At 44.9% G+C, this 19,496-nt stretch overlaps 1 protein-coding gene across 1 annotated transcript in view; it reads left to right on the top strand.

Annotated features, from left to right (window-relative positions):
* Positions 1-1,086: 1,086 nt before the first annotated feature.
* Positions 1,087-19,496, top strand: part of LOC146870074 (junctophilin-4-like) — a 954,768-nt gene continuing 936,358 nt past the window's right edge. The window contains exon 1 of the mRNA XM_085627709.1: positions 1,087-2,586. The gene's annotated coding sequence lies outside the window, so the exon portion shown is untranslated. The remainder of the gene's footprint in view (positions 2,587-19,496) is intronic.

The following is a 19,496-nucleotide window of genomic DNA, read 5'->3' as shown; positions in this document are numbered from 1 at the left end:
TGCCTGACTCACGCCGCGAACTGCCCACACTCTAAGGCCTACCCGCCTGGGACCCGAACAATGGCCGCGCGAGCTGCTCGCATACAAACGGACGGGAGCATGCCAGACCGTCGGTCCTCCGCCCAGCCCCCCCGCAATCGCCCCTAGGGCCCATGGCCCCCACCTCCAACAACCCGCATTGCCCCGCAGGGGCGCGGGCCTCTGCTTGCGCCCCCCACACCCATGGCCTCCCGGGCCACAGGGCCCTGTACGCCTGGTCATGCCCAGGGACAGGGCCGGGGTGGGAGAGATTAGCAAGACTCACCGGACGTAGGAATTCACGGAAGCACGACGTCGCTGGAGGGGGGGCTCGGTCAGGTACCGCGGGACGGCCGGGATTACGCGTGTCCAGGCTGGAGCGGCGCGCAGGGAACAGAGGAGGAACTGGGCGAGAGGGCCTCCTAAGTAGGGGGGCAAGCCTCGCCCCCCGCCCCCAACGGCCCGCCTCCAGCTACACACTATTGGGAGGTCATAACCTTCGTGGGCGTAGCCTCGCACGCGAGGCAGCAGGGGGGAAGGCTCCGACGGGCAGCCACTAGAGGGCTGCCCTGCTGATGTCCCACTGCTTGGGACGTGGGCAGCGGCATTGAGCGAGCCTTGGTGGTAAGTGCTTACAAATGAAGGAAGCGGTGTGCATGTCCATGCTTAAGGCAGTAGTGAGCAGAGCCGCAGCACTGGAGGGTTTGCCCCTACGTCTGTCTATGTAGGATAGTTGTGTGCACGCAGTGTACACATGAATCGGTGAGGTGGGGATAGAGGATGTAACGAAGGCATGTTGGAATGCACTGATTGCGCGTGGTAGCCATGTCTGTGAAGTAGCGTGCGCAACGCGCATATGTGTAGTAGCAGTATGCAAGGATGGCAGGGGGGCGTATGCAGTAATTATGTGCACGAGGCAGTATGTGTGCGTTATTTCAATGTAGTGGCAGCTAGTGTGAGAAACGTGGACTTTTCATAGCAGCGCTTAGCGCACGGTGCGAAGGAATGCAACGTGTGCACGCTTGGTAGCAGCGTGTACGTAGAGTATGTACACACGGCAATACAGTACACGATCCACAGCAGTCTGCACGTAGCGCACAGTCGCACACGTGTGGACGTAGTCTGCCCACAAGTATTTACGTATACCTGCGGAAGTCATCTGTACGCAGCGTACAGTGGGTGACGGTGAGTGTGCGCGCGCTCCCTGCATGCACACTCTAGTGACAACAAAGGGCCCTCGCCGTCTCGCCTGGCACTCCCAAAGCGGCCCCTACTCCAAAGGGATGGCCCGGGTCAATCCTCTCCTACGAACCCCCACCCCCTGGTGACGCCGCTCTAACACCGCCATTGATTTGCTCCAGGACGAGCCCTTCCTACCGGAAGGTGGGAGGATTCATCGTACACCTGCCGACGCCAAGAGCGCGCAACCTACACTGCAATTAATGATTGTTAGCCTACATCTGTCCATCGAGTATCTGATCTTTTTTAATTAAACAGCATCCTTATTTTCCCAAAAACCCATCGGGTCGTACGGTCACATTATCCAGCCCCATTTTACTCCATCTAGCGGTGCCTTCAGCGTCCCTCTCCGTCTGGGCGCTCCTGTGGGCTGTAAACACAGCCACGCGCGCACGTCCCCGGCATGGACCGTGCCCCCCTGGCCGGCCTCCCTGTGCAGTGTGAGAAGCGCCCATCTTTCACTGAATGAGACCGTGGGGATGGTGGTCTGCGAATGGCATATCACATTTCCCAGCACCGCGTTCCCATCCCGGCGGTAGCAGCGTGTACGTAGAGTATGTACACACGGCAATACAGTACACGATCCACAGCAGTCTGCACGTAGCGCACAGTCGCACACGTGTGGACGTAGTCTGCCCACAAGTATTTACGTATACCTGCGGAAGTCATCTGTACGCAGCGTACAGTGGGTGACGGTGAGTGTGCGCGCGCTCCCTGCATGCACACTCTAGTGACAACAAAGGGCCCTCGCCGTCTCGCCTGGCACTCCCAAAGCGGCCCCTACTCCAAAGGGATGGCCCGGGTCAATCCTCTCCTACGAACCCCCACCCCCTGGTGACGCCGCTCTAACACCGCCATTGATTTGCTCCAGGACGAGCCCTTCCTACCGGAAGGTGGGAGGATTCATCGTACACCTGCCGACGCCAAGAGCGCGCAACCTACACTGCAATTAATGATTGTTAGCCTACATCTGTCCATCGAGTATCTGATCTTTTTTAATTAAACAGCATCCTTATTTTCCCAAAAACCCATCGGGTCGTACGGTCACATTATCCAGCCCCATTTTACTCCATCTAGCGGTGCCTTCAGCGTCCCTCTCCGTCTGGGCGCTCCTGTGGGCTGTAAACACAGCCACGCGCGCACGTCCCCGGCATGGACCGTGCCCCCCTGGCCGGCCTCCCTGTGCAGTGTGAGAAGCGCCCATCTTTCACTGAATGAGACCGTGGGGATGGTGGTCTGCGAATGGCATATCACATTTCCCAGCACCGCGTTCCCATCCCGGCTCGCCTCGCCTGCCTCCATAGAGTGGTCCCCTGGGGCACACGGTCGGTGAGTAGTTGTCTTCGCTTTAACAAATGAGATATGAGGGGTGCTGCTGGTGACATGCAGTGGGGTCGTGGGGGGATATGGTGAGAGGGTAAGACGTGTCTGTAGATATGTAGAATGGTATGTGAGGGGTGCCTGTCGGAAGATGTGGTATGAGGTGTTGCTGTCACGGGATGTGATGTGATGGCAGTCTGGGGGTTTGGTCGTGTAGGCTGTGAGTAGAAGTTGTGAAGGATGAGTGTTGGGTAAACACCATGAAGAATGGCGGGGGGTGGTGTTAATAATTTTCAGCAGTGGGAGAGGGGTGAGGGTGTTGACGGTGGTGGTATGGTATAAGTGTGGGTGATGAGGGATGGGGCGTTTGTGGTGTTAAAATGGGATGTAAGGAGGGAAGAAAGGCCGAGGATGAGGTTTCAAGAGGGTTCCCAGTGGTGGAGAATGGGGTGGGAGGAGTTACTGGTGGAGGGTTCAGTGTAGTGTTTATCCGGGAGGCAAGGGTACAAGTGGTGGAATTGGTAGAAGTCTTGCAGCACAGAATTTAAGGTCCGTTGGGGTGGAAGACCGGTTGTGGGGCGGCATGGTAGGATGGGTATGGAGATTGCATAAGAGTGGATGCGGGTGGGATGTTGGTATGTTGGTTGTGGATATGGTGTGAGGGGTTTCTGTGTGAAAAGCCAATACGGTGTGAGTGGTGCCCGTCAGCGGTTATTGAAGATAAAGTGTGAGCTATGTCGGAGGGTGGAAAATTGGGTGGGAGTTGGGCAGTTGGTTTAGATTAAGAAAAAATGCATAGATCGATTGGCTTCAAGCGCAGCACTTGGAAGTCTGAGTTTACACAATCCAACTTTGAATCTCTGTGTATTGACTTCCTTGTACATGTATACCCTTGCTGTGTGTTTGTGTAGCTGTGTGTCTGTTGCTTTACTTCTACTGTAGAACAAATATTAAGTAATAAGGGAAAAAAACCTTTGACTCTCTCAAGTGCACTACTCTGTCTCATCCTTTGCCTCTCTCAATATGTCCTCTATTTATACTCTCTAACTCATCCCGGGCCTTGTTCTACTGCTGTAATCTCCAGGGTGGACCTTTGGGCTTTTCCCTTCTCTATCCATCCTTGGCTCACCCCAAGCCTTGTTTTGGTATTGTGATCTCCCAAACCAACTCTCTCTAAATTCTTCCCTCATTAATCTCTCCTTGAGACATCCCAAACCTCATCTTACTGCTATGATCTCCCAAATAAACACTTTCTAAGCTCTTCCCTCTTCTGTCCCTCCATTATCCTACTCAATGCAACTAACAGACTTGCATGTCCTCCACTCGAGTGAGCTCATATTTCCCTATATTAATCTAGCCCTAATCCTTTTGGATTCTGGAGTAGCATGCTACTTGCCAATAAGCTCTTCAACGCCTCATAAGGGGTAGTAGGCGCTATATAAATCAATACAATAACAGAACGGGGTGGGATGGAAGCTAGTCAGTGTGTATGGTAGGGAGTTAAGTGCCTTGGTGATGAAGTAGGAGTGTGAGTGGTAGAAGATGCAATAATTACTTGTGGTTGCAGTTGGCATTTCAGAAGTGGTGGGACTGAGTTATGTTTAAGTGTTGATGGTGAGAGATGTGTTATGGGGAATGGCGTGGTTAGCAGAGTATGAGGGGTGTCACTTGACAGAGAGGGTGAAGTTTGAAACACGTTTGTGGTGGAGGGTAGGTTAGAGGGCTGACAGTACTGTCTGTGGTGGATGATAGAATATAAGGCCTATCAGTGGCAGTGGATTATCGGCTGTTAGGGTTGTTGGTGTTAGTGCAGAATGAGGTGTGGTGGTTAGTAGAAAATGATAGTGGTCTTGGTGGGAATGTCATGCTGGGGAATGTAAGAGGGTGTAAATGAGGAGGATTAGGTGCTGTTCATAAATCTGGTGGAGGGTGGGTTTGAGCGATGTCAGTTGCGGTAGTATTCTAGGTTCGGCTTTGCAGTGTACTGGTGCATGAGGTAGTGTGATTTGTATTGGTAGATGATGTTGTGTGAAGGATGTATGTAATAGTGAAGGACAGCGCCTGAAGAATACTCAGTGGTGGAGGACAAGTTGGAAGGGATGTGTGGCTGTGGTGGATGCTAGGTTGTTTGTGATGTGAGAGTGTTGGAGGAAGTCGGCAGTATTGGCTTATAGAAAGGATATGAGGTGGTTTGATAAAAGTGAAGTTTGGGATGTATGACATGGTCGAAGGAGCGGACTGTCGGTGATAGTGAATGCTGGGTAGCAAGGTGCTGAGGTATAGGTTGTGAACGTTGGGGGAGGGTGGAGTATGAGGAGTGTAAGTGGTGGTGGTGGACAAAGAGGTTGAAAGTCTCGATGGAAGGGTAAGCTTGAGAATGATGGGTTTCGGTGGTGGTGCATGTGGCTGGGGTGCTGGAAGGGGAAGTGAGGGCAGAATTGAGAGGATCCTGGTAGTTGCAAAGGATGGAGTTGGGATTAATGTTTGTGGTGCTAGAGGATATAGTGACGGGGATGAGTTCTTGTGGTGTTGGTGGATATGAGTTGTGTCATGGTAGTGGAGGCTGGGTTATATGTGATATCAATACTTGTGAAGAAAGGAGTGCGATTAGCATCAGTGGTGGATACGTTTCAGTGGGCTCCATTTGTGCACGATTGAGTATTTATTATTTATTTCGTGTATGTATAAAGTGCAAACAGAGCCACAGTTGCAGTGTAGTGACATACATGTAAAAGCTAAAGATACATTATAACATCACATATCAGTCATACAACAGAACTATATACACCTTCTTCATTACATAGCTCAAGGTGACGAAACGTTGGAAGGTATAGCTTGAACAAGTGAGTTTTGCAATAGTCACAGAAGATCAAGAATTGTTATGTCTTTGGGAGTTTGGTTCCAGAGTTTGGGTGCTAGGCAACAAAAGTTCTCTTCAGCAGTTTTTCTCTCTGATGAGGGGATTTCTAAGATTATTCTTTCTTTTAGACCTGCTATTCTTTGCCCCTGCGGTGTGAAGTTGTACTTTCATATATTCTGGTAGTCCTGAGTATAAAGCTCTGTGTGTTATGAGGCGATCTTCAAGATAATTTGGACTTCTGGGGTAAGCCATTCGAGAAGTTTCAGGACTGGCACTATGTCGTCTAATCTGTGATACATAAGATGTCTGAAACTGTATATTAAAGGAGGTCTGTCAAGATGGTATCACCCCAGTCTGTTTGCGAGAGTAGCAGAGCTTGCACTGATACTCTGAAATCCTCTGTGTGATGGCGTTTTGCATTTTCTATGGAAGGTGTCATTGGTATGCTGATGCTTTTGTGAGGTTGTGGATATCACTGCAGATTAAGGATGGGTTGGGTGGTTGAGCATGGATGGTTTGTTGGTGTCAGTGGTTGAGGATAGGGTGCACGTCGTGTCACAGTGGTAATTGTGGATGTGTATAAGGGGTATCAGAGGTGATTTGGGGTTTTGGTATAGTACCAATATTGGTGAATGCACTTCTAAAATCTTTTTGGAGGTAAGTATACGGTGGGGGTGATTACAGCACTAAGAATACTGCAAGCAGCACAGTAGAGGTTGGATGCATCACCAGTTTGATTGTGTTGCCATGTAGAAGAGGAAAGGTGTATTGATTGCCACTTTCTGGGGCTATGATGGCGGATCCACTGCTGACACGTACCTCTATTGTTATTATTCTAAACAACTTTGCAAAGCTAAAAGACTGGGACTGGAAATCTGTTTTCAGCTGACACACGTTTACAGACCATAACATGTCAGCTGACAGAGCTCACCTACCTGATTCCTCTTCAGGAGGTCAGTGAGAGCTTCGTTTGGCTAAATACCACTATTAGTCAGATCTTTGATGCTCGATTTCCAATTGGAACAGACATTGTAAATGGTTTTTCTTGAGAAGTCAAATGGTTCTCTAGTGACCTCCAGATTAAAGCTTGAATTCTGTCCAGAGGAGTGGAGCTGGTGGGTAAAACCTCATGCCATTTCTTTCCTACAACGAACACTAAAGTAAGCAGAAACAAAAACTTAATGCAAGTTATTCGGGAACACGCAAATCCAGCTAAAGACCTCTGCAGGGTAGTTTTGGGTTGCAATGCCCCCATAGCCCAAAAAGGGCTATGTGATAATTTAGCCTAATATCTTCCTGACAAATATTTGAAGCCCTGAATTGCAGTATAAGCCGGAGTAGATACTGATGTCCTCTCTGCAGCATAGCATAGCTTCCTCATCAGTGTCTGCAGACGGCACTCCTATTTTAAACCTTCATAGATGGAAGGATGATGTACTGAGCTCCTATCCGCCTGTCCCTCTGGTTTACATCGACCTTTGTCAGCCCAAGCCCTACAGACCCTGGTTCCGGAAATTGCTGTGTTAGCTGCAGAAATGTGTAACACTTCCTCAATCTCCTCGAGGACCCGGGTGCGTGTAAATATGCAAGACCCTACTGAAAATGCCATTTTTGGAGTGAGCTGACCTAGGGGACTTTTGGGCAATTGCCCAGCTACTTTCATGGCCAATGCAGTAGAGGTGGTAGCCACTAACCAGTTCCAAGCCTCTGTGAGGAATGATAACATTCTACACCTCACAAAACAATCTGTAGGGCAGCCACAAGTAGAGAGTCAATGGTGTTTGCTGCTACTGGCCAAACTGAGAAGGGAAATAGTTGTATCGAATGTCGTTCCAAGCATATAAAAAGCTTATTATATTAACAAAGAAGGAGTACTACGAGACGCATATTAATAACGCTACAAATATACAGAGAGAGACCTTCCAAATATTGAAAGAGTTAAGTAAGAAAGAGGGAAAGACAGATATCAAGATTGATTGCGATACCTTTCAAGGATATTTCCTGGGTAAGGTAGCGACTATCTTATCGGATATCAAGAAAAACAACCCAGTCCCTTATGTCGAACAATCTCCTCTCCCAGACTCTCCTTCTTCAATTTTTACCAGCTTTCCCCACATTGACCTTAGTACTTTGAGGAAACTCGTAGCGTCTACCAAATCTGGTTCCCCTGCTGACCCCTGCTCGCCTGACACCTTTCGGATGGCAATTCCGCTTCTAGAAGACCAGATCTTAGACCTTTTAAACACCTCATTAGCCACTGGACTTCTACCATCTACCTTCAAAGAGGCATGTGTTAGACCATGGGTACTCACAAACTTTCTCTCGGGGGCCAAATTTACAGTGTGGTTTCTGGCTGAGGGCCGCACCGGTGGGGGCGGGGCCAGTGGGGGAGGGGGCGGGGCTAGAGCAAAAAAAAAACTGACCATGAGGTTGAACACAGGCCACTGCAGCAGACGCCTTCATCTACTGAGCCACCAGACCCGGTATGCACATCTGTCTGTCTGTCTGTCTATCTATCTCTCACTCTGTCTGTCTATCTATCTATCTATCTATCTCTCACTCTGTCTGTCTGTCTGTCTATCTATCTATCTATCTATCTCTGTCTGTCTGTCTGTCTGTCTATCTATCTATCTATCTCTCACTCTGTCTGTCTGTCTATCTATCTATCTATCTCTCACTCTGTCTGTCTGTCTGTCTATCTATCTATCTATCTCTCACTGTCTGTCTATCTATCTATCTATCTATCTCTCACTCTGTCTGTCTATCTATCTATCTCTCACTCTGTCTGTCTGTCTGTCTATCTATCTATCTATCTCTCACTCTGTCTGTCTATCTATCTATCTATCTATCTATCTATCTATCTATCTATCTATCTATCTATCTATCTATCTATCTATCTATCTGTCTCTCTGTCTCTCTGTCTCTCTGTCTCTCTGTCTCTCTGTCTGTCTGTCTGTCTGTCTGTCTGTCTGTCTCTATCTATCTATCTCTCTGTCTGTCTGTCTGTCTGTCTGTCTGTCTCTATCTATCTATCTCTCACTCTGTCTGTCTGTCTGTCTGTCTGTCTCTATCTATCTATCTCTCACTCTGTCTGTCTATCTATCTATCTATCTATCTCTCACTCTGTCTGTCTGTCTATCTATCTATCTATCTCTCACTCTGTCTGTCTGTCTATCTATCTATCTCTCACTCTGTCTGTCTGTCTATCTATCTATCTATCTATCTCTCACTCTGTCTGTCTGTCTATCTATCTATCTATCTCTCACTCTGTCTGTCTGTCTATCTATCTATCTATCTCTCACTCTGTCTGTCTATCTATCTATCTCTCCCTCTGTCTCCCTCCTCCGTTCTCCCTCCCTCTGTCTCCCTCCTCCGTTCTCCCTCCCTCTGTCTCCCTCCTCCGTTCTCCCTCCCTCTGTCTCCCTCCTCCGTTCTCCCTCTGTTGCACTTTGTCTCCCTCCTCCGTTCTCCCTCCCTCTGTCTTCCTCTTCCTTCCTCTGTTGCACTCTGTCTTCCTCTTCCTCCCTCTGTTGCCCTCCGTCTTCCTCTTCCTCCCTCTGTTGCACTCTGTCTTCCTCTTCCTCCCTCTGTTGCCCTCCATCACCTCACCCTGCTGTCCTCTGTCACCTCACCCCGCGCTGAGACGGCTTCCAGGGAATGCACACGGCCGCCGCACCCAAGTACTTCACAGGTCTTTTAAAGACCATTCACTTGTTAATGAGACTTTGTTGTATTTCATCTCTTCTTAGCGCCCCTGCATCTCCACTCAATGAGAGGGGAGATGCAGGGGTGCTAAGAAGAGGTGAAATACAACAAAGCCTCATTAACAAGTAAATGGCCTTTAAAAGAATCGCCCGGCCTCACAGCTCCGCGCTGCTGTAACCGGCGGTGTTCGCTGACAAGCACAGGGCACAGGCACTGTCTGCAAGGTCCGCGGGCCTGCAAAACCGGGAGCCGATCCAACTAGCCTGAAGAACTATAGGCCAATCTCCCAGCTGCCATTCCTGTCAAAAGTACTGGAACAACATGTACTTAAGTCCCTGTCAGCCCTCCTGGAATCGCACCATCTTCTCCAGGAGCGACAAGCTGGTTTTCGTGCCCACCATAGCACAGAACTAGTAATGCTGTCGGTACTGGATGAGCTAAGATGCATGGCTGACAGTAAAAAGCCAAGCGCGCTGATATTATTAGATCTTTCAGCGGCGTTTGATACTGTCAGCCATGCACTGCTCTTGGACAGATTGGCTGGGTTCGGGATAGGAGGACAGGCTCTTAATTGGCTCACAGCCTTCTTAACAAGAAGGACGCAGAAGATCCAGTTGGCAGACCAGGTCTCAGAGGTGGGCAGGTTAGTCTGTGGGGTTCCGCAGGGGTCAGCGCTCTCGCCACTCCTATTCAACCTCTACTTGCAACCACTGATAGAGTCACTGGCAAACATGAAGTGTAAAGTATTCAATTATGCCGACGACACTCAGCTATTGCTGAGCATCGACAATACATCATCGGCACAATCAGTGGCTCAAGACATCCTACGCTTCACAGTGAACTGGATGTCATCCAACTTGCTGAAGATCAATCCGGAGAAAACGGAAGTCCTTGTTATTTCAACTTCTGTGTCCCCCTGGAGCGACCTGTACTGGCCACAAGAGCTAGGCCCTACTCCAAAACCATGCCCCAATGTCAAGAGTCTTGGGATGAAAGTCGATCAAGAACTCTCAATGGCTAATCAAGTTTCCGCTGTAGTTAGTTGTTGTACTAACTTGATCAGGCAACTACGTAAACTCGCCCCCCTGCTCTCGAGGAATATGCTGCAAACCATTGTGTCAGCCACAATAGTGTCTAGAATAGACTATGGAAATATGCTGTATCTCGGCCATCCAAAGAATTCCATCAGCCGTCTTCAGGTCATTCTAAACGATACAGCACGCCTGGTCTTTGGAGTACCGAGGAGGACCCATGCTTCCCCCCTGCTCCATCGATTACATTGGCTGCCCATGCTGCAGAGAGTGGAGTTCAAAAGCATGTGTATCTGCCACAAAGCAATACACGGACAGGCGCCAGCTTATATAAAAGAAAGGCTCGAACTCTACGAACCTAAACGCATCTTGCGATCGTCTGGTTCTTTCTTACTGTCTCAACCTCGCTTCAAGCTAACCACTAAAGGAGGCAGATCTTTCTCAGTGCAGGCGCCCCTCAGTTGGAATAAGTTACCAGAGGCGCTTCGTAGAGAGCCCAACCTTCTCCGCTTTCGGAAGTCCTTGAAGACCTTACTCTTCAAGAACGCATTTCCGCTTCAATAATTGATTGCTAGACCTGACACCTATATATCTTTGTTCCGTCTTTGTTCTGTACTTGGTCAGTAGCGCTTTGAGACCTGTCGGTGAGTTGGCGCGATACAAAATCCAGATACAAATACAAATACAAGTTGGCAGCAGTGTTAGGGCACTGATCCTCTTAGTCCTACTGGCTGTCATCAACACTGTCAGCCACGCTTCTTTTAGCTGACCAATTCTACCATGTATGTCATATGTAGTTCCACGTGTTAATCTCTGTCAGCTTATTTTTTTCATCAGTGCCAAGAATCAGTCAGTAACTGTATGTGCACCTTACACATAAAAGACTGGATTGCATAGGGACTTGGGTGCTTTTTGGGGGATACCGGGTACTGTAGTTGGAGGGATTAATGGGTGGACACAAAAGAAAACCCTCATTAGTGGCGCTTGGACTGGTAAAATTGACTGGGAATGATTGTACCAATGCTTAACTTGTGAAAAAGAAAAAGTATGTGTCAGGGCCATAGGTATTTCTCAGGCGGCCACTGCAGCTTTGTAATATCTACAGTGGTGATGTCATTGCACCCTGAATGTTCTGTTAGCTCCTGGGTGATAGAATGTTTATGCTTGAAGCATACATTCATTCCCTGGAAGCTATTGTTTGATGAGCAGTATTAAATTCGTCTTCTCCTCTTATGTGATTGTGATCACTTCAATTGGCGACGCATTTTGGGATCTACTGCTCATCCTCAATCTCATACCCACGTGTGCGGAGTTATTCTTGTTATTTTTTGCCTGTACATTTTTTTGAAGAAATAATCGTTTCCAGCTTTAATTCAAAAGGACTTGTCTGAATTGCCATTTTTTTTCCCTACTGCCGATGGGACATTCGGTCTCGGCTAACAGCTATATCCGATGTCAGTTTCACCTTTTTGTTTCTCCATGGAATGTTGCCGTTACCAGTAACGTGTGGTCAAGAAGCGAGGTATTGGCTAACTGATTGTATCTGGAACTGGTGCGAGGGCATGTGTCCCTGCGTATATTGAAGTCTGATTTTGATTATCTGTGGTGCGTTCAATCGCACCAGTGTTTCTTTAATGTGATAGTCACTTATGTCATCAAGAAGTATTTGGGCACGGACGAACTGTACGAGCCGTGATTTTTTCACGCAACATCTAGAGGAGTCCGATTTTGTCAACAAACTCGAAACCCAAACTCTAAAGTCAAAAGTGTTGGTTGGATGTTCATCTCGACAGTTGTGCTTCGTATTCAAAATTGAAATTGGCTCGCGTACTCACCGTCGTCATTGAGTCGCGCGGAGCCTGTCGTCAACCTTCCATGGGCTTCTCTGTCTTAGTTGCTCTCTTTGACGTTGTGCAGCAGGAGCGCGCCGTGAGCCACACGGCATGCGTTTTCTGTGCGCCTTGGCATCACTTGAAGTCAGTTTCTTATTTTCTTTTTCACCAGTCATCAAAGGATTATAGCGCCCATCTTCTTATTTTAAGAAAGTTCTTGGTACAAAGTTATATCTCCATCGCTACAATTTCAGGCATTTCAGGAATATGGTTGGTCCTCTAATTTTTACAGTTGGCAAGACATCAGCGCGTGAATAGTCATTTCGTTGTGCTCAAGGTACTGTCTCCACAAATCTCACGTCATATTTTTTTTTATCAGCACAACCATTGGATCGGTCATTGTTTTTTCCTTTTGATTTTATTTCAACTGTACTTTAGCGCCATCTTGTGGATGTTTGATTAAGCTGACGATTTCGCTTGACTCTATGCTAGATTATAAATTTGAAATAGCATCCAATGTCAATTACAAGGTGCAAATTCACACATTATTTTTGTTAACGGCAAATCTGTCAATAGTTAAGTCTTTCATGTAACGGAGAATATAATACAACAATATTAGTTTTTTTGTTTTGGTCAAGGAAAAGGGGAAAACTTACAGTGCTAGTGAAACATTTTGTGGCATTTCTAAGTTGTTGTCTAGCTTGTTTCTTTCAGCTATTTTATCATGCAGAATGTACAAGCACCTTCTCCTTTTCTACAGCTTCCAGGGGACCCACCAGTAGAGTGGAAAGTATGGTACAGGGCATTCACGAAGTACTTAGGAGCCATTGGGGGTCTTAGATTCAGTGCTGAACGTAAAAGATTCATTCTTGAACATAATTTGAGTTTTGAGGGTCAAGCTGTACTTGAACACTTACCCTTGCCAGAACCAGCAGAGGGTGATGAACCGCTTAACGATTTCGATCAAGCTATTCAAATGTTAGAAAAACAATTTGATGTAGAAAAGAGTTTGATAGTAGCCAGGCATAAGTTTTTCACGAGGGAAAAACAAACCTCTGAGAGTATTGTGTCATATGTTGCCTCTCTACGTATATTGGCGTCTGATTGTGAGTTTGAGACTTTTACGTCTCAACTCATTAGAGATCAAATTGTAGTACGGTGTAGAGATAAAAAAGTTCAACAGAAGTTATTAACTTTAAAAAATCCATCACTTGAAGAAACAATTTCCATCGTTAAAAGCATTGAGTTATCACAATTGTCTTCCAATGAGCTCAGATCAGATAAAGCCACTGTTGGTGTTGTAAATGAAGGGAAAAATGGTGCAGATAAGAATAGTATCTCTGAAAAAAATAGTAGCGAAAAAAACAGCAATGAGGTTAAGGGGAAGTTGCCTGCGGTAAGACAGGATAAGAAACCATTCTATTTACAAAAGAAGAATGTGTGTTCAAAGTGTGGTTATTCTTCACATTTTCCTAATTCACGAGTTTACCCTGCTCGTAATGCTTTGTGTAGAAATTGTGGTAAACAAGGTCATTTTGCAAAGGTGTGTAATTCCAGAAGGAGCATCAACGTAGTGTGGGAAGAGAGCGACAAATTAGGGAGCAATACAGAGGTTGTGAGTTCCATGAGTGACTTAATGTTAGTAGTTAAGGATGATTGTGAGGAGTGTGCAGACCCGATTGTTGACATATTAGTGGATGGAAAGATTTTAAAATTGATTCAGGAGCGAGCATGACCATGATCACCGAAGAGCTGTTCAAATCTGTATGGGGTGATAGGCATCTTGAACCTCCTGATAGAAGTCCGGTGTCTTATGAAGGAAGGAAGATTCAACTAAAAGGTTTTTTTGAAAGCACTTTAGTGTTCAAAGAAAAATCTATCACTGGAAAAATATATGTTGCTATCAAAGGATTAAATATCCTGGGTTGGTACCACCAAGCGTTATTTGGAATGACTCTTAGGCCAGGCACTAAGGAACCAGTATCCATTGTTAATGAATCAACTGGGGAAGCAAATTCCCAAAAGTTTTTTCTGAATCACTAGGGTTAATCAAGGGTTTTAAACATCTTATCAAGGTAAAAGATGGAGCTATTCCTTGCAAACACAAACTGCGTAATGTACCCTTGAGTGTTAGGGATGATTTAACAAAAGAGTTGGAAAGGATGTGTGAGTCAGGTGTGATTGAGCAGGTTGAGTCATCTCTTTGGTTAAGTCCCTTGGTCGTCGCACTGAAAAATAATGGGAATCTCCGAGTCTGTATTGACTTACGCAGTCTCAATAAGAATATTTGGGTGGATTCACACCCACTACCCCGCATTGACGACATAGTGTCAAAGTTTCAAGGCTTCAAATGGTTTTCAAAGATAGATTTATCTTCGGCATACCATCAAGTGGAGTTGGATGTGTCATCTAAACACTTGACTGCTTTTGTTTCTCCATCTGGAACTTTCCAATTTAAACGGATTCCTTTTGGGTTAGCTTCCGCAGCTTCTGTATTCCAACGTGTGATGGAAAAAGTTTTGATGGGGGTGCAGAATACGGTTGTGTTTCAAGATGACATTCTAGTAGCAGGAGTTTGCAGGTCTTCACATGATAGGAGTTTAACTGAAGTGTTAAACAGACTGCAAGAAAAGGGTTTTGTAGGGAATTTGAGCAAATGTGTTTTTGGAGTACAGTCCATTGACAATCTAGGGCATTGTATTTCAGGCGAGGGCATTCTTCCCAGAGTTGGTTTGATTGAAGCAATTGTTAAAGTTCCGTCTCCCAGGTCCAAGGAACAGGTTTCATCTTTTCTTGGTATGTGTGAATTTTATTCTAAATTCATTTCAAATTTTTCAGCTAAGACTGCTCATCTACGTGAGCTTATGAAGAGAGGAACTGTTTTTCTTTGGGATCACAAATGTCAAACAGATTTTGATAACATTAAGAATGAACTGAGCCGCTGTAACATATTAACTCCATATGATCCTGCTCTAGAATCCATTGTGTCAGTGGACGCTAGTCTGGATGGTCTGGGTGGCATGTTAACTCAAATGAAAGTTGGGATGGAACACACTGTTGGATTTATCTCTAGATCATTGCGTCCCAGTGTGAAAAACTATTCAGTAATCGAAAGAGAACTTCTTGCTTGTTGTTGGGCGGTTGAAAGGTTTAAAGGTTTTCTTTGGGGTAGATCTTTAAAGCTGCTGACTGATCACAAACCTCTTATTCCCATTCTTAATGGTGTTCTTGTGAAAGATCACACACCCAGGATTGCGAGATTGAGCTCTAAGCTTCTTCAATACAATTTTACAGTTAAACATATTCCTGGAGGAAAAAACATTAGACCTGATTTTCTCTCCAGATTGCCGTTGCCTGTTGTGCAGGAGGAATGTGTTGCAGAAGAGGATGAGGAATGCTTAATTGCAAGTATTGATGTTTGTAAAGAGGGGTGTTTCAAGGAGGATGAATGGTTCGATGCATTACAATCAGATTCTGTCCTTAAGGAGGTTAAAAGGTGTATCATTCAGGGTTGGCCAAAGGAAAAACATTTAGATAGTGAACTACAACCTTTCGCTAAAGTGGTTGATGAACTCTCTCTAGAAGAAGGTGAGATGATTTTACGTGGCGATAAATTTGTACCTCCAGTGAGTTTGAGAGATCGCATAATTATGGCTGGGCACGAAGGTCATTTGGGGCAAACATGTACCAAGCGCAGAATTCGTTCCATTTATTGGTGGCCTTCAATGGATCGGCATATAGAGAGTATGGTTGAAAATTGCTATACATGTTGTTCCAGTGAGAAAGTGATCAAGACTGTCATTCCTCCCAAAGTAAAAGTTGATTTACCATCAGGGACTTGGATGAAACTGGCTTTGGACTTCATTGGTCCGTTCAATGTTTTATCTAACAAGTATAAATTTGCCTTGGTAATTGCTGATTATTACAGCAAGTGGTGGGAAGTGTGTTTTATGACTGAACCTAATACAACAAAAGTTATTAAGTTCTTGGAAAGTCTTTTTGCAAGGGAAGGTTTCCCTAAGGAATTGGTGTCAGACAATGGAGTACAATTTGTCTCCAAGGAAATGTCTAGTTTCTTAAATCAATCTGGCATTTTTCATAAGCGTGTGGCTCTCTATCACCCACAGGGAAATGGTTTTATTGAGCGCATGAATCGTATTTTGGTTGATTGTGTGCAATGGGCTGTTTCTGGCAATATTGATATTGGGGGAACTGTTCAGAGTATGTTGTGGGCTCATCGGACTACACCGGGTACTGAGTTTGGGGAAAAGTCCTTTTGAGTTATTGAGAGGGAGAGTTGCAACGTTTAGCATGTGTCCAGCTTGGATGAGGCAGTGGGGACTATTGTCAAGATCAGTCTTGTCATCTTCTGTTGAGAGAGTTGAGGGGAATGTGCTTTCACAGGTACGCAAGAAAAGTTATGCTGAGGAAAACACTTCTCATCTTTCTGGAGAAAGTTCTCATAAAGATGAGTGGTTTCACAATATCAAGGTGGGGGATTGGGTTAAGATAAAGAACCCACATAATGTACCCAAGGGTCTTTCTAAATTCAGTCAACCTGTGTGTGTAGATTTGGTTTCGCGTCATGCTGTGAGAGTCAATGGTAAGAATTGGTGGAATGTATCTAGAATTTATAGAATCCCTGATAAGGTTGCACATCAAATGGCTTTAAATGATAACTCTGTTCCTATTTTCAATAGTTCTTCTTTTGAGAGTGGGAAGTTTGGATTGAGCGGGAAAAGTTTGTCCTGTAATGGTTCATCTCAAGAAAGGTCTCAAGAGAGATTTTCTTCCTCGATAAGGAGGAGCACCCGCAGAAGATTTGTTCCCAAACGTATGGATTTGTAAAATGTTACAGTAATTATAGTTTTTATTAAGTTTGCTTTCTGTATTCTAAGTATTTTTTCCTGCTATTTATTTTTATTGTATGTAGTTTATTTATTATGTTTTTGTTGTTTTTACTTTATTGTTTTACTATTATGTTTCTGTAAAGAAGGGAGATATTGTAATATCTACAGTGGTGATGTCATTGCACCCTGAATATTCTGTTAGCTCCTGGGTGATAGAATGTTTATGCTTGAAGCATACCTTCATTCCCTGGAAGCTGTTGTTTGATGAGCAGTATTAAATTCGTCTTCTCCTCTTATCCGGCTGTGATTGTGGTCACTTCAAGCTTGCACCACCGGTTGCCCCTGCCAACGCTGCCAAATGCCAGTAACACTCCTACAAATGCTACAGTTTTCACTATTCCAGTTCACCTAAAGCTGTAAAAAATTGTCTGGATGCACTGGTATTTTGTTAACATATTAAATTGTTAAATACTCTGTTAATGGGCTCATTGAGAAATGATCAGACAGTGCCACCATTGAAAAATAATCAGACAGTGACACCATGTGTTAGACTAGCAAAGTGTTTGAGTTAAGAAATAGGTGTTGGAGCTAAGTGATGGAAACCACCAGCTCAAATTAAGTACTGCAGATACCTAGTGAAGTGACACTGTGGAAAGGGACTGGTGATTGGAGGTCGGATACATTAAGGACTGATGAAAGATACTTAGAGAAGGGGCGTGAAAGTGTAATGAGAAAAGGTAGCTCCAGTGACAGGAACGGTGTAGATGGACCCCAACAAGATTCAAGCTTCTTACAAAGGCATGTCTAAATGTATGAACTGTTCGCATTGTAATAATGTGATTACAGGTAGAAGCTTGTCACACCCTCGATTAGGCAAAAAGATTACTTGTGATTTATGTGATTAAATGTCCATGTGGTTTGAATTATGTTGGTAAAATGGAGAGGGTGCTCCGCACCCGGATCACTGAACATAAAAGCAGAATTCGCTCCAAGATGATAAGCTCTCGGTTAGCACAGCACTGGCTAGTTGCAAAACATACCATTGCACAACTCAAATTTGGGGTTCTTGAGATTGTTGAGGCTCTTCCAGATAGAAATATGTCTAAAGTTCTATCTCAACGCGAGCCTTACTGGATTTGGTTCATGCAAATATTGTCCCCCAAAGGGTTGAATGATAAATTTGAATTTTCTTGCTTTTTATAACTTTTTACAACGTCTGGATTGTTTCTATATCATTGACTGTTGCTCTCTACGCTTGTTGCTTTATTGTGGACAGGTTTACCATGTATGTACTAGATTAGGTTATATTACTTTGTCATTGTGATTATATTTTGCTTTCTGTATTTGACCATTGTAATTCTATTTTTCTTATTCCTGTTCTTTTTATCAGCAGTTCTCATCCATTTACTTTTGATTTGTTTACTTTTCCCGCTTTTTCGTGACTTCACTTTTTCAGTCTGTTTGGATGATTTTGATATTGTGATTGTTTACAAGTTCATCATAATGGCTGCCGCTTTTTGCCTTAGACACTCAGCCTGCTCTGACAGTCCTATTTTTATTACTACACTTCTGTTGACCGGTGCCCTCTTATACGTCTATGTCAGACTAGCACGTTTGTTAGAGCCGGCGTTCTCAGAGTTGCTGCTAATGCGCTGTGATCTACTATATCTGGTGAGTCTTGGACCACTTCGCTGGTTCCCCTGGCGCTTTTAAGTAGTTGCGTTCACATTATCATTATTGTTCTCGTTTTTTTAGGAGCTGGGTATCTTTTTGTAGTCGTATTGTGCACTTGACTTTATCGTTTCAGGTATGCGGTTCGTGCTAATCCTTAGAGTTTTTTCACGTTTATACTTCCTTTCACCGGGAATTTACACCGCAGTACCCATTTTTGTTTATTCTTCAGATGTTGCTGACGCTCTTGGTTCTCAGCACTTATTTGATCGCTTTTTCAGTACTTTGCAGCGCGTGTTTAAACGTAACGTCATAGGTTAGCACTTGATTTCACCCTTGGCTGATCACTTCGCCTGTTTCGGTCCGTTAAAACTTGCTGCTGCATATGTTTGATTCCTCTAGGACACCTCGGTGGTTAAGTGTTGGTTCTAGTCTTCGCTTAGAGGTTATGTACTCTAACGTTAGAGGTACGATGTGCACTGTATATTTTTATTTTTATTTCTGTTGGCTCTGGATTTATGGGCTGTATGTTCTCACGGGTGTCACACTATTGTTCACTTTTTTGACATTGACCAGATGTTTAGGTCCTTTTTTCATCACCTCACTGCTTTTCACGTTTATTTCCAAAATGGATGAGACTGCAGTCTAATAGTGATTATAATTGTGTCTTTCTCCTGCCCTCCCGTAATCCATAATGTCTTATAATTTCATGTTGTCGTATTGCATTAATTAAAATTAGGATATTGTCACTTTGCAGATTCCTCTGACGAAGGGCTTATGTGAAAAGCCCGAAATGCATTGGGATATTTGAAATTCTGGTGTTTTTGCTGACTACAAGCTGTATTATTTGCCATTTTTTCCACTACAACTACATCTGCAATCTTCAGAAATAAAGCAGATACAATCAACTTCATGGCCGGATGATTTGACTCTTTGTTCTGATTCATTGAAAACTGATTGGACAATTGAT

This window comes from Triturus cristatus, chromosome 1_1, assembly GCF_964204655.1.
Source record: "Triturus cristatus chromosome 1_1, aTriCri1.1, whole genome shotgun sequence".
Classification (NCBI taxonomy): Eukaryota; Metazoa; Chordata; class Amphibia; order Caudata; family Salamandridae; genus Triturus; species Triturus cristatus.
The sequence above is the reverse complement of the archived record's forward strand: the minus strand, read 5'-3'. Positions and strand labels throughout refer to the sequence as shown.